This window comes from Ambystoma mexicanum, chromosome 13 (genome assembly GCF_040938575.1).
Source record: "Ambystoma mexicanum isolate Mex_15411 chromosome 13, UKY_AmexF1_1, whole genome shotgun sequence".
Taxonomy (NCBI): domain Eukaryota; kingdom Metazoa; phylum Chordata; class Amphibia; order Caudata; family Ambystomatidae; genus Ambystoma; species Ambystoma mexicanum.
Window position 1 is genome coordinate 635,449,193 of NC_090938.1, and position 16,061 is coordinate 635,465,253.

At 47.0% G+C, this 16,061-nt stretch overlaps 1 long non-coding RNA gene across 2 annotated transcripts in view; it reads right to left on the minus strand.

Moving 5' to 3' along the window:
• Positions 1-893: 893 nt before the first annotated feature.
• LOC138520651 (uncharacterized) overlaps positions 894-16,061 on the minus strand; it is a 101,180-nt gene continuing 86,012 nt past the window's right edge. For both annotated transcript variants that reach the window (XR_011282838.1, XR_011282837.1), the window contains one exon: positions 894-1,130. This is a non-coding gene — a long non-coding RNA (uncharacterized lncRNA). The remainder of the gene's footprint in view (positions 1,131-16,061) is intronic.

The window sequence follows — 16,061 nt, forward strand, 5'->3', positions numbered from 1 at the left end:
TTAACATTTTTAAATGAGATGACCCTAGAGTTATCACAGAAACTACTCCAGGATGAGTTCTGATTGCTTCCAGTGATGATCTTGTATTACTCCAGGATGACTCCACAATAAATTGAGGATGACTTCGGATTACTCCAGTATGACTTCGGATTACTCCAGGATGACTCCATGACAACTTCAGAATTACTCCAGAATTACTCCATGACAACTTCAGGATTACTCCAGGATGACTTCATGACAACTTTAGGATGAGTAGGGATTACTCCAGGATGACCCCATGACAACTTCAGGATGGGTGGGGATTACTCCAGGATGGTTCCATGAGAACTTTAGGATGGGTTTGGAATTGTGAATGATTATTGCGGACAAATCGAGGATGAGTTTCAATTATTTCAAGATGCTTCCAAAAGATTTATGAAAAGGGTTTTGATTACCCCATGATGTATGCCTTTTGAGAAAGGCTGGTGGTATTACTTTAGGATCAGTCTAGTTAGACTTATGAATAGTGTACTGAAAAACCTCAAGGGAATGTTGCAGCTGTCACCTTCCATCTTTTCCTCCTATGCTAGAGCATCAAAATGTTGTTACTAAGTTGGCCTATTTAGTGCACAACATTTCAACTCCTCCCCTCCCCCATGTCACCTCTAGCTAACACATCATAACACCCAATAAGCTCCCACAATTACAAAGCACTGCACTAAAATGCACACTTTCAGCGACCCAAACAGAATCTGTTAACGGTCTACCTGCATGACAGAATGCCGACAGTCACTTCACCCAATATCACTAAGAGTAGCTAACAATTACCTAGTATATATTATGATGCAAAATACTGCAGGTATAAATTGTATTGATGTGGCTATAAGATGTCTTCAATCAAACATATGCTCAGAAAGTGTTCAACGTTTTTTATTTAACAAATGCAGTTTAACGGCATAGCTGTATTTCATAAGAATCGATACGTTTGCAAAAATACAAACAGGTAAAAATCATCCATTCTGCGTTTCAAAAGGCGGAGTCTTCTTTAGGCCTCTTCTGGCATTGCAAATTTTGGTGGCAAGCTTCCTTCTTATCACCCGGCAGTCCATAGAAGGCCAACTGTTGGCCTTGTAGACAGATCCAAAACAATTCTACAAAAAAAGAAAGGATATATGAATATAAATGGACATCTGAATATGCATTGTTAAATTCCTTGTTGTCGAATAAATACAGGATTAACTAATGTTAAAATGTCAATTTACAAATCGAGTGACACATTTTTACACAAAGGATGAAACAGGCTTAAAAGATAGATTTGAACTGAAAATGAATCATGGTTTTCTGTGGCTGCATTTAGAAGATTTATGGTTTTTATTCGTCAATGGGGTTAATATGTCTTTGCGGAGATGTGGAGCCCGGCAGTGAGTCGGTGGGGGTGGGAGACAAGGCAATTATGCAGAAACAGGATTGCCAGATTAATTGTGCAGATACAACTGTTTGATTTGTACATTAGAAACTATCACTCAGTTAGAAAAAGAAGGCATAAGCAGATAAGGGGAAATAGTATTTTAAACCCTTTGCTAATGAACATAATCATTAGGTCCGGAAACACATGACCACAGACATTCCAAAGCACACCCTGCTTAGATGGGTGACCCAATGCCTCCTGCTTGAAAACCATGCAAGCCTAGAGAGCAAGGGAGTCAGGTGGGGAGCCAACAGGGAGCAAGAGTGAAGTAGGGACATAGAACCAGCCCAGACAACCAGATGGGTACCCAGCCGGGGAGCATGGAAGTCAGATGGGAACCCAGAACCAGCCCATGGAGCCAGGGGGGGGGGGCAACAGACCCATTCCAGGGAGCAAGGGGTAGTTGGGGCCACAGACCCAGCCCAGAGAGTAAAGGAGAGGGGGATGTAGACCCATCCCAGGGAGCAAATGAGTGAGGGGGTGACCTACGATTAGCCTAGGGAGCAGAGGAAAGGGAAAACGCACACCCAACCCAGGGTGCAAAGGGGAGGGATACCGGCCCATGCAGCAAGAGAGTCAGAGAGGGGAGAGCACAAAAGAATTTGAGGGAGTAAAGGGGATGAGGAGACCCAGCTGCTCCCATGTTGCTAGTCTGCAGTCTTATAACACATGAATATATTCCTTTTTATATCACTTTCATTCTGTGGCTTTAAATGTGTGCTTCTCAGCGCTTGCCTTACAGGCTGCGTTTGCTGGAGCCCTTCTGTTCATCACTTCCCTTGGGGTATACAGAAGTGTTCTTATTACCTCATTGCCCTTTAACACAGGTTTCTCCACATCAACCACTTGCTAACAAAGCAGGATGTGTAGCTTTTCAGTGGGGATTTAGTGTTTCAGCTCCCTCTGGCTGGCCATCTTGTGAAAATTGGTGGCTCTTAACTCCTGGCTGTATTTCTTTCTCTCCATTATAATGTAGGCACCCCCACAGGTGCCTCAGACTGTATTCCACTCTAAGCAAGGAGTCACCCAATCATCATGCTGAAATAGGCCCCCATACCGCTTCAACCAGGCCCGATGATGAGTGTTATCACGTGTCTAGACTGGCCTATCTCGTACATCCAATTTGGACATGTTTTCTCACTGTGACATGGCATTTTTAAAGGTAAAGCCAAAATGAGTGTTTTATTAGGTGGGGATACTAGACGTGGGCGATACTGGGGAATGCATGCACTGTCTAGGCCTCTGGCCTCCACGTTGGCCCAATATAGTCTCAAGCTTTACCCTTGCCACAGTGGGGGGGTCATTCAGCATAAGTGCAACTAAGCAAAAGGGGAATGACAATCTGTATTAGTCTGCATATCATCCTACAAACTCTGATGTTCTGAAGTAATCAGTAAGTCATCCCCAAATCATCAAGAACAAACATGTTTCATGGCAATGCTCTTGAAGTAATCAGCAGGTCATCCCAGAATCATCCCCAAATCATCAGGGACAAACCTGCAATCTCTTGAAGTAATCAGCAAGTCATCCTAAAATCATCAGGAACAAAGAGTTTTCTAAATTTGGGATGATGCTGGCATCCTAAGCTCATCCCCAAATCATCACCCACCATTCTGAGACATTTGCTGATGACTTTAACAGCCTAATGACTTCGGATGATGTGGGAATGACTTCTAATGTAGTTCGATGATCATCAGATTTTGTATTTGTATTTGTATTTTATTGAATTTATCTAGCATTTTAATCCAAAACGCTTTACAAGCGGAACCAACAATATACAGCAAGCATTACATAACAATTGAATTAAACCAGAAAGCAGTACAAACACAATTTACAATTACAGATGACTCCAGAATGATCTCTCTGGTCATCCTTTTAGACCAGGGCGCCTACCTGCATCTGGGGATGTTCCCACACATGATGGGCTTTCACCAACAACAATTGATATATATGTGATTAAATCGCTGACCTATAAATGCAAGACAGCATGTGGCTCAATAGTGGATGCGCAGGAGAAACCATAAGACGCGAGTGATCGGGTGGCCATTTTGTGACATCCCATTCAACATTCCATAGATGCACATCCAACCTGGTGGGCCAAGCAGAGTCAGGTGCACTGCACAGTCTCTGCCTACACAACCGTACGGCTCCATAACTCACTACGAAGACACGCCCTTTTAGTATGAAGCACTGAAGGCAGACGCCTAACATGGCCTTTATCAAAGTCCCATAATGTCAGGAGCGAGGTCTTCATCTCATAGCTGTTGATTGTGGGGATAGAAGGGAATATATTACTGGAGGGAAGAGATGGGAAGATGGTTAACGGAAGGGGGCATTAAGAGATGACAATGCCCCCGATTATTCCCGCAACACCAACCATCCCATACAACCTGTCCGATGCATCAGGAGACACAAGTAGTTGGTGGATGTGTGGAGGATAAAAGGGAAAAGGCCACAGCTAAGGGCATTTGCAAGACATAGACGGTGCCAAGTTGCTGTGTTGTGGCAGGCAACGAATGTCTGAAAAAGAAGGGCTTGGAAGCTAGGACGTTCTGTTGGCTGAATTCAGCACCCATTGAAATGTCCAAGCTATGGTGATGCTCAGATAGGGGGAGGTTGGGTGGCGGTGGAAGAGTCATACATGCCAACATACAGAAGATGTTTTCCAATTCATTTTTCCTCTTTCAAGCCAGCAGTACAAGTCCCAGAATCCAAAGGAAACCTGAAGACTCGACAAGTATCTGGAGAACAACATGTTCACATGTATAGAAGGGAAAGATAGCAATGAAGCAGGCCTGTGGTGCAGTGGCGTCGCCAGGAAGCAAATTTAGGAGGCGCAAAGGGTGGCCCACACAATAAAATAGGTGGGCCACAGACAAAAGTAGCAATGTGTGACATCAGAAGCACACCTGCAGAGAATCTTTCCTGCACACCAACTACCACACCCCACTGCAGCTCCCCTCCCATTAGAATGTAGGACCTAAACAATGAATTCACTAATGACCCATCATTAGCGGTTTTGTGCGCTACATTCTGATTGGAGTGGCTGCTCTTGGCTGCAGGGGTAACTTAACAGCTCTTCATTGTTGTGAGGCAGCATTGATTGCGGCCCTTTGTGTGTGCTGTGCGGGCGGACACAGCACTGCAGATAGTGCAGAGAAAGTAGCCAGCTGAGATATAGGGGTGCGGGGGGTGGGGGCAGGATTTCATAGGAGGCGCTTGGGCACCCCCCAGACCTCCCCTAACGAAGCCACTGCTGTGGTGAGTAGCATCTCAGTGGGATTCAGGCGGGGACAAGGAGGAATGAATGGAGAGCATTTCAGTGCGAGGAATTTCTCCGCAGATAAGCACTAATCAACGTGTCCTCCCTAATGTCAGCCATTACTGCAACACTGGCTGAGACTTGACTTTTAAAATGCTAGAGGGTGGACAAACAGGTCTATCAGTGATATACCCTTGCACTAGGCAGCATGGAAACCTAGTGTAAAGCTTAATGACCAGGCAGCTGGTATCCCATACTATAAGTTATAAGGATGCCTGCAATGTCCACAATAAAGCAGGCCATCCAGTCAGCCAAAATGTCACATGACACAGATTTAATCAGCTCAAGTCACAGTTTTCAACGCAACTATTTACAGCTATTGTGTAAATCCGACATGGCCAGGGTGGTCTGGGCCCCAGCCAAAGCAATGCAAAATACTGGAGGTAATTCCTCCCCCAGAGCCCAAGAATTGCCAAATCGGCAGAATTACTGCCAACAGTAATCCCAGTGGAGTCGTATGGACTCCAATAAATGGGGACTAACACCACCTACCACCACTTGCAATCCGGCAGAACCAAGTGGTGGTAACGGTAAATCCGTTTGGTGGTATTTTGGCAGATTTACATGTTCTGTTGTTATTTTAAGTTAATATATTTTATATAGCGCTAAGAACCCCCGGCCATTATAAGGCTGATGGATGCTCGACAGATCACATCTTCAAAACCTTGCAGGAAAAAGATAGGTATTCAGATGTTTTTGAATTGCTGAAAGTTAGGTTCGTTTTTGATCTCAATGGGAAGTTTATTCCAAATGTTGGGCCCGAAAACAGAAATAAGGCTAACAAGGAGTTTGAAGCATGGGATGAAAAGAAGTTTAGTGGTAGCCAAGCAGGGGTGTTGCTAGGTCTGGAAAAGACCTGGGGCTACGCTGATGTCAGAACTGTTGGGACTGGGGGCTAGCTACCCTTTTGGCTGTAGCTCCTGAGATTCTATCCAGGGCTACAACCAAAAAACATGGGGCTATAGCCCCCTTAGCCCCCCCTAGAAACGCCTCTGTAGCCAAGCAAAGAGATTGATTAGGAATGTGTAGAGTCAATCTGTTGGAGTGATAAACGGGATCAAGGGCGTAGTTACATTTATAAACCAGAGCATATACCTTAAACCCAATCCTGGCAGAAAGAGGCAGCAGGTGGAGATAGTGGAACACAGCGCTAAGGTGTGTTCTAAGTAGAGCAGGGGAAGCCGCTGAAGCAGCTGAGGTTTGTGTATTAAGAATTTAGGGGGACCCATGAGAAGGAAGTTAACTGGATCCAGTTTGGAGCCCACCATTGCATCGGCGATGCAGATGGTCCATGCTCGGAAAAGATGGGGCATTCTTAAGTAACTGGAGGCAGTAGGGCTCATAGCTAGTAATCGATTTGACTTGAGTCGACGTGTCAAGATAAAGATCGAATAAAAACCTCATTGGTTTTTATCTTGATGGGGAACTGCTGAAGAGCACATGTCAACAAAATACGAAGAGGGTAAGGACTGGTGTGAGAAACCGGGAGAGGTGACAATGAGCTCAGTGTTGCTGGTGTTTAGAGCAAGAGATTTGGAACTCATGCAGGTTTCGATTTGGGTGACGACAGTCTGGAGCTGATGGAGATCCCTAGATGGTACACCAGAGAATTTGAAAACACCTGGGTGTCATCAGCGTAGCAGAGAAAGTTGAGATCAATATTGACTAACAGGCCATGAAAGAGCTTTTTATCGGGGTTAAACAACAGAGGGGAGAGAGTAGAAAATTGGGGTCCACCATATTTGGATATAGCAAATATGCAGACGGAAACCATTGAGACCCTTCATCATATTTTGATGCATTGTACAGCACTTGCAGAAAAACGCATAGCAATTGGACAAATATACCTGAGAACCACCAAAACACTGGACCCCGAGGAGCACTGGTCGCTCTTACTAACTGATAACAACAAATCGATGATAACGGCAGTCATCCGCTTTTGGTTGGCAATTCAGTCACAAGTAATGAACTGGTAAGTCTTGTTTTCCGCTCTTAATAATGAATGTATAAGCTTTACTAATGATTTCAATGAATATGAGAAAGGTACAAATGTAAGGTTTAAAGATATAAACCACATGCATTTTAAATAAAAAATTAAAAAAAATATCAAATACAGACTGGATACCATCAAGAAAGTAGTAGTGGACAGAAAGGAGGGATTCAAACTGTGTTGGAAAAGTGTCAGACACCCTAGCACCATACTCAGTCTTGGAATAAAAATCTGGTTTTGTAGTGTGTTGAATGCTTCTGAGAGATCTAGCAGGACAAAAAGATAATATGTTATAGTGCGGCGGTCGCCGCACTACAGTTGAGTATCAAGTTCCGTAGGAAACCCGAGAAATGAATTGCTAATAACCTTTGACTCGTATGACGGATTTGGGTCAAATTTTGCAAACAAAATTGTTTTCACTACCACCCGCACACCACCCCCTTCCTCCAGACCCACCCACCCGCAACTGGAGATTTTGGGAAAGATCTGTTAAAAAATTAAGAAGTTATTGTAAAAACAACAAAAATGTAGTTTTGGCCTAGTCCCCATACATTTTTCCATAGAGGAAAAGGTCCAATGGTTGTTCAAGCGCACAGCCCAAACCACTGGACCGAATTGGACCGGGTATGAAACAACTTGGGCAAGAAGCATTGACTCAATTTCCAAGGGGGTCTAGGGTTACTGCGTCCAGTAGTTTTTTAAATATTTGATGGACAAAAGGGAGCCCCCTTCTCCCACAATTATAGGGATATCTCCCATGATACTTGGCAGCAGAGAGGATTTTCAGAAATGAAAACGCTGCCATTTTCTTTTGTTCGATGCGCGAGATATTTACAAATATTTGGGGCAATATTCAGGGTTATGCCTTTTGAATGAGGAAAAGGACGAAATATCAGGCTAGAGGTGGGGGTGGAAAGAGGACACCATGTGATATTGGAGAGTTGGGGGGGCTGGGGACAGAGTTCAGATCTCGAAGATTTTCGCATATTCCGGGTTATTGTTTGCAAATTCAGGGTTATTTTTCGTCCATTTATAAAATAACAGCGGCAATAGGGAAAACGTTTTTAAAAAAGACATGGGACATGTACAGTGGACACGGCCAAAGGTCATGGCTAGTGGCTCGGTAGTGTTTTAAAATATGCAGTTGGAACAGCCTTTGGGCGTGTTCTTTGTCCAGGGCCAAAGGTCCTGACTAGTGGGCCCGAAACACATGTATAGTGGCCACCTGTTGGTTCCAAAAGAAACATAGGGAGGAACATGTACAGTGGACATGGCCAAAGGCTGTGGCCCCTGGCCATGGGCAATAGTATTTTAAAGTATACAGTTGGCACGGCCAAGGCTGAAGGCCCTGGCTAGTAGCCCCGAAAGACATGTAAGGCTGTGGCCATCTAGAGGGTCCAAAAGAAACATATTGGGGGAACATGTACAGAAGGCCGTGGCTAGTGGCCCATAAAAAAACGACGGTATAACAAAACCCTAGAGATTCACTGAAAAAAAACTCAGTAGAGATGCAGTTAAATTGCACAGATTTAACGCAACAAAACCCTTGAAATTCAGAGGATGTGGGAAGTAATGACCATCTTAACTCGGCACATTCCCGTTGCAAAGTTACTGAGCAGATAGATATTATAAGAAGGGATTCACAATGACATACCAAATGGCAATATGGGGGACATCAACGGGAACGCACCGAATTAAGCTGGTCATGACTTCCCACATCAGCTGAATTTCAAGGGTTTTGTTGCATTAAATCTGCGCAACTTAACTGCACCTGATATAAGTAAGGTAGCCCATTTAAGCCAAGTCACACATTCCACAATGTCACCTAGTAGCCATCGCTGGAAGTTCATAGAGAGAGAGAGAGAGAGAGAGAGAGAGAGAGAGAGAGAGAGAATATATATATATATATATATATATATATATATATATATATATATATGTGTGTGTGAGAGAGCCAAATCACACATGCCCCATTGCCACCTAGTAACCATCACTTGAAGTTCACCTCCAGTTAAGAGCCACGTTAGTAAAGCATTGTGGGTATGAAAATTAGCTGAAATGCAAGCCCTTTGTTCCAGAAAATTGACTTTGTCTTACAGATCAGTGCTACTTTATAAATAGCTTAATCAACCCAAGACCAATACTTCCCAAGGCTGCAGACAACTACACGTCTGGTTTCACCTCCTGTGTCATTAATACAGTCACCCCTTTCCAACTGAAATGTGATGATGATTGTGTTACTGTTTGTAGCTGTAGGGCTTTGCCTCGTATATGTTGACTTTTTTATATTGGTGTTGCTGACCTAGAGCCTTGAAGCTGAGTTCTTAGGTATATGTGCGCTTGATTAATCTTACCTGCATATGCAATAGCAGGTAGGAGGGAGGCTTGGAAACAGACAAAGTAATGTACGAGTGGGTGGGAGGAGGCAGCAGCAGGCAGAGTAAGTGGATTGTTTGATGGGTGGTAGTTCAAGGAGTTTGCAAGATCAGTGCTTAATTTGTGGGGGTTTGCCAGGGCACAGCCCTGGCACTCATTGTCTCAGACTCACTTTAATTATGAAGTCGTGATAGTAGTGGTGATAGTGCATTCATCAACCACAATGGGTCTGAGCTGTAGTGTAACCCCAAATATGTCCACAAGGCGGGGAGCGGCTTATGTGTGGTGGCAGCAGCAGCAGTGGTGCCCACCCGCAGAGTCACAGGAGTGCTAGGAAATATTTGCGGCCCTGGCACTGATTTCTTTAACAAATTAAGCACTGCGTGAGAGGGATGGATAGGTGCACACCGCATCCTACCAAGGCCTCTAGGCTGCTGAGCACACACCATGGACTAATATGCAACCTAATGAACTACACCCACACACGTGTTTTTCAGCATTTGCTCGCACACTTTTCAAGACTGTAGTTTGTTAAGCAGTCAAGAATGGAACACTAGGGAAAGATGATATGATATGTTAGGTTATTTATAATGCGCTTAATACCCAGAGATTTCTAAGCACGGACCAGGGAATCGAACCTGTGTTGCTCCGTGTCGTCTTGCTTCCAAGGCGAGCACGTTGCCCCTGAGCTATCCCAGGGATTGAACCTGTGTTGCTCCATGTCGTCTTGCTTCCAAGGCGAGCATGTTGCCCCTGAGCTATCCCAAGGATCGAACCTGTGGTGCTTAATGTCGTCTTGCTTCCAAGGCAAGCACGTTTCCCCTGAGCTATCCTCCCGTGACAAAGATGGTATGAACCCTCTGACTGACCCCCCACTGCTGTGTGCAGTGTACAGCAGAGGAGGGATCCTCAGCTCTTGGTCCTACATTCATCCCTCCAAATTAAATGGGAACAGCCTTGTACGCATTCGTAGGGAGCTTTACATTCTTGCGTGGTGGCTGTTTCTCTGCACACTAGGGTGGTGATCTTTACAGAGGTCCCTGCTAGTAGCTCTGACCTTCTCCTGACTTACGGATCTCCTTCCGGTAGTAAGTTAGAGTCACCTTTTTGTGTTTCAAATAGCCTCTCTCCAACAGTACGTCAGAGTTCCTGCTTCTTTGCGATCAACCCATAGAGGGTGAGCTGAGTCCATGTTGCAATTGCAAAGGTTTCCATAGCATGTTGCCAGGCTAAGGGCACATGACCTTTGCCCTCACTGATGCCTGACGTTTCGTTCCTGCTTTATCACGATAGGTCAACACCAGCTCATCCCGCGCCATCTTCTCTGCAGGCGCATAACTGCAGCTACAGGTACATGTCAGTGCTTTGATGCAGGCTGCTCCGTCAGGACAGGCCGATGCCTCGAAAAGCCCAGTCCTGGAGAAGAGTTGGTAATTGTTTAGGCCTCTACTCCAGCCCTTGAATCGTTTCGAGCCGCCAGTCTGTCAGTAACTGTTTACATTTCTCCACACGGCTTTCGGCCTCAGCCCACTCTCTGAAACTTCATTGTCAGAAAACCAAAATGGCGGCGCCCTTCACAACTCATCATGCAAAAACACCCAGAGCTCTGGTGGCGAATGAAAGAGGGCTGTCAGCGGCCTGCTTGACTGAGTTAATAGGCCAGAGTAAGGCGACTACACTGCCATTCCCAGACAGTACAATCCTCAGTTGCAGGTGTTTTGCTATTGGCACCCAAGGATAGAGCAGGTGCGTTTTTTCCTTTTGGTAAGCTTGTTCGTGTCTACCAGAAAGAAAACAAGATGGCCGCCATGGAAAAGTGCCCCTTTTACATTTACACCACAGATAAGGCACAGCCCGGAAGAAGGGGAGCAGCGGCTGAGGCGAGAAGGTTGGATAAGGTGCAAGGCTAGCCAAAAAGAGTCCATTAGACAAAAGGAGAGATGGGAGGAGCGGAGCAGGAGGGTCCAGGCAACAGACAGTTTAGAATACAGGAATGTATTGGCAGATGAAGCCCATTTTTAGAGGTATCTGATTAGCTAAAGGGCATAAGCAGAGTATTAACCAGAGAACCACCGAATAGTGTAGAGAGCAAAACAGGACTAGACCAGAGTATGGAGCAAAGACAAGGGAGAGAGGCTGATGGGCTGACTGCCTAACAGAAAGTGACAGAGACTCATTGACAGATGGATTAGAAACCTAAACAGAAGGAAACATTGAAATCCAGCTGCTCAGCAATCTCCATGCAGCGCCCCACGGTTTCACAGCTGAGTGGACGGCACTTCAGGCTCTTGGCATGGCTGGCATGTGTGAAGCATTGCCATCTCCTACTTTGACATCAAAATTGTTTTCACCTGTTGGCCTGCCTTCCTGCAAAAACATTTTTTTGGTCCGTCTTTTCACATGAAGTCAGGGAAGGGGAAGGTTCTGTGTAACCTGAACCAACCCCAGATGTCTGACTGCCGTCCAAGGGCCCAATGGCTGAAATATGAATTCTAAGCCTTTTGCGGTGTCGATATGCGTGCACCGAGTTGGCGGTCTTCTCGGCACACACATCTCCAAATCAAAAAAATCCCTCTGCAGCCTCCATCGCTTAAATAAAACAGAGCAAATCAGGAACTGCTGTTAGCAAAGAATTCCGCTGGGCCTAACATGATATGGGAAATAACTTCAAATACCTCCTTCCCTCTGCAGCAATCGCTTCACACCCCACACATTCTGGCAGCCCAGGGGCACCACCTCTTTAAATGTATATGGAGCTCCTGAATAAACGACTGACAGGTGGATCAGGCCAGCGCCTCCTTCAGCCAAGTGGGGGAAAGGCTGATAAATTCAGCTGAAGTTTTACCAGGAGCCACAAGGGGGCCAATGCAAGACTGGGCCTAATTGCACACTAGTCAACTTCTGCATTATTTAATAAAAACAATTGCTCAGCAGCATTAAAGCAATGAATTAGCCTTCTGAAAAATGTAGAAGATTGAACTCGAGACTGCTTTGTGTCAGCTCTCCCTAATCCAGAGAGTCCAACTCCCCCAGCACCCCAAGCAACTTTCACTCTACCGTGCAAACCCTAGTACTGTCCTATAATGAGAATGGCAATGCCCTCCTTACTGGCTCCCTAACTCCACCAATCTTCCTGCTCAAGGTGTGATTCATGCCTCAGCATGCCTATTCCCTGATCAGTGTCAATTCCATCATATCAATTCCACGCTCATAGACTTCCATTGTTTCCGCCACCACTCCGGCTCAGGATCAATACACGTCGCTGGGCATCATCTGTAAAGCCCCAGACAGCGGGAACCCTGACTATGGGGGCGAAAGGCTGCAAACCACTGGATAAGCATGGAATCCTCCTGGAGTGCCCAAAGACATGGAAAGGAAAACCAGAAAAGCCGGGCTGTCTCAACGGAATCTCCCATACGCTGGAACACGCGGCCATCAGACCTGGTACACGTTCCCTCTTTACTAATGTTCAGGAACAAACTCAGCACACGCTCCATTGCACTCTGGCTTCCCACCAATCCATCACCTAGTACCACTGCTTCAATCTATGCTTGTATCCCCCTATTGCATGCAACCCCCTCCAAACACTACAGCATGCATCTCGGGAGGATAGCTCAGGGGCAATGCGCTCGGAAGCAAGATGATGTGGAGCAACACAGATTCGATCCCCGGGTCCACGCGTAGAAACCTCTGGGTATTAAGCGCGTTATTAATAACCTATTGTATATCTGTAACCAACACCTCCTTATTGTACCATGTGAAGCGTTCCCCTGCCCTGTGGGGCCATGGCTGTGCTACATAGATACCGCAAATGAAATCAAAGAAAGTTAGTTTGCAATCTAGCTATACTCTATGTTCAGAAACCAGATTAACTTACCCGCTAGATCCTTCTAAATGCTCTTATCTGGGGCAGAGCAAAGTACTTTCTTTGCTGCACACACTTCATCTGTCATAGGTTTTTTTGCGTTTTGTTATAGCATGGGTCCACGTGAGGGTCTTCGCTGGGTCCTTGAAACCTTTGAAACACTGTTCTCTAAGAGCGATAGATGGTTGACCCTGAAGACACTGTTAAATGAGTGCGCCCTACAACTTGTAGGCAGCTCTCGGAGTGCAGTGCCTTAGGCATAAGTGCAACGTTATCCATTCCACTCAGCAGACGCTAGTCCAATCCTGGTTTTAACTATATGTTCTGGCACATGGGGTCCTGGATATCCCCATTATAAATGTTGTACTATCACCCCTACAGGGATGTTTCCGCCATTTGCAAACATGTTACTGTGAGTCATTTATGAACAAAATTGACATCCATGGTCATCAAATAAATACAAATGGAAATGTGTGACATCATGCCATTGCTCTATATGGCACCTGATTGGCGTTGCAGCTAACTACTCTTTGAGCCTGTCAGACTCCTCCATTCCCCCCATGTCCCTGCCGGTCTCCCCATAGGTGTAATTTTGCACACAAAGGAGAATTCTTATTCTGTGACATTGCCTAACAAAACAAGCTGGAAAATGAGGAAGGACTGCCTGCTTCAGTTGATATATGTTACTTCCCTTTTGTCTTGTCAGCTATTAAAAAAAAGCACTACGAATATTGTTACAAAGAATAAAATGACAATGTATACTGGGTCCCATTCAAGCCTGCTCACATTTCCACCTGAGTCATTCGAAGCCTGAATATCCTGCTTGCGGTTTTTCTCCGGTTGTTTGAGGATATTTTATTTTATTTATATATTTATTTATGTATTACGCTTATATAACGCGCCAAGCCCAAAGGCATCTTGGCGATTTCTTACAGAGTGTAGAGGTTACAGTTGTTACAAAGCAAGTACAAGACAGACACAGTGAAGATATATTAAATGGATACATCCTTTTAAATTATACTGGCTGGACTGTCCCTGTATTTTTAGTGATCAGACTTTAATAAAGGCCCACTCTATTTGTTGGATCGTCTGACCACTGCTTATTGATTCATGACTGTGTTCATTTATGCTCCTTTAGAGAATGCTGGGGCCCTCAGCCCTCTGCTACTAGAGTAGAGAGAAGGACACCTTCCTGGAGCCAATGTACCCTCATCCCTCAAGTGGCAGCAGATGCAGAGGGTAATTCATAGATTTCAGCGCAGAGGCAGCGCAGAGAGGGATCGTGCGCCAGCATGCGCCAGCCGTGTGCGCTAAACAGCATTCTGGCGCACCGCGTATTCATGGAATTCCCATGGAAAAATTAGCCCTGGCGCAGAGAACATCCCGCAGCTCCAGTTACGCCTCCAAGAACGCACCTCGCGCAAGGAAAAGCCATCAAAATCCCCAATCCAGCGCAAAGGGCTGCGGTAACCCTGGACCAGCTTACAAGGCCGCTACACAGCAAACGCCGAGCGGGGAACGTGTATTCCTGGGGTGCGCTGGAATTATCACATGCGGTAGGCCCTGTGCGAGCAGGCTATGTGTATTTGGGGGGATCGCGGGGAGTTTCACACGCGGTAGGCCCTGTGCGAGCGGGGTACGTGTATTTGTGGGGTGCGCGAGGAGATTCACACGCGGTAGGCCCTGTGCGAGCGGGATACGTGTATTTGTGGGGTACGCGTGGAGTATCACACGCGATAGGCCTTGGCCGAGCGGGGTATGTGTATTTCGGGGGTACGCGGGAACTTTCACATGTGATAGGCCCTGTGCGAGCGGGGTAGATGCATTTTGGGGGTGCGCAGGAACTTTCACATGCGATAGGCCCTGTGCGAGCGGGGTACGTGAATTTCGGGAGTGCGTGGGAACTTTCACACGCGATCGGCCCTGTGCGAGCGGGGTACGTGTATTTCGGGGGTGCGCGAGGAGATTCACACGCGATAGGCCCTGTGCGAGCGGGGTACGTGTATTTCGGGGGTGCGCGAGGAGAATCACACGCGGTAGGCCCTGTGCGAGTGGGGTATGTGCATTTCGGGGGTGCGTGGGAACTTTCACACGCGATAGGTCTTGGCAGAGCGGGGTACGTGTATTTCGGGGGGGCGCAGGAACTTTCACACACGATAGGCCTTGTGCGAGCGGGGTATGTGCATTTCGGGGGTGCGCGGGAATTTTCACACGGGATAGGCCTTGGCCGAGCGGGGTACATGTATTTCGGGGGTGCGCGGGAACTTTCCTACATGATAGGCCCTGTGCGAGTGGGGTACCTGCATTTTGGGGGTGCCCCAACGAATTGGCAATGTGTGTCCTCCCAGGTGTTCCCTCTCACCCCTCCCCAGGGCCTGCAGGCAGACCACAACACAGGGGACCACACTGCACCCCTGCCCATGCCCCACAGGCAGCCCATCCACACTGGCGAAGCTCCCCAGCCAGCCCAGCTGTCACCACACACAAGTGAGCACTGACTCACATCCCCCAGCACCCCCAACCACCCAGCAGTGAGGGGCACCTGCCAGCAGGCCCCCACTCATGTCCACCAGCACCCCCAACCACCCAGCAGTGAGGGGCACCTGCCAGCAGGCCCCCACTCATGTCCCCCAGGACCCCCAACCACCCAGCAGTGAGGGGCACCTGCCAGCAGGCCCCCACTCATGTCCCCCAGCACCCTCAACCACCCATCAGTGAGGGGCACCTGCCAGCAGGCCCCCACTCATGTCCCCCTGCACCCCCAACCACCCATCAGTGATGGGCACCTGCCAGCAGGCCCCCACTCATGTCGCCCAGCACCCACAACCACCCATCAGTGAGGGGCACCTGCCAGCAGGCCCCGACACATGTCCACCCCAACATGACATGAAGATGCACAATCATGGGCCTCATGTCCACCAAAATACCACAGCACGCCACCCCAGTCTTGACACGCAATGATCTTCCCAATCCACCCCACACTGACTTGGCCATCTCAAGACAGAAGTCAACTATGTACATCAACACATGTCCATCACACACACACACCGGTTGCCATTGA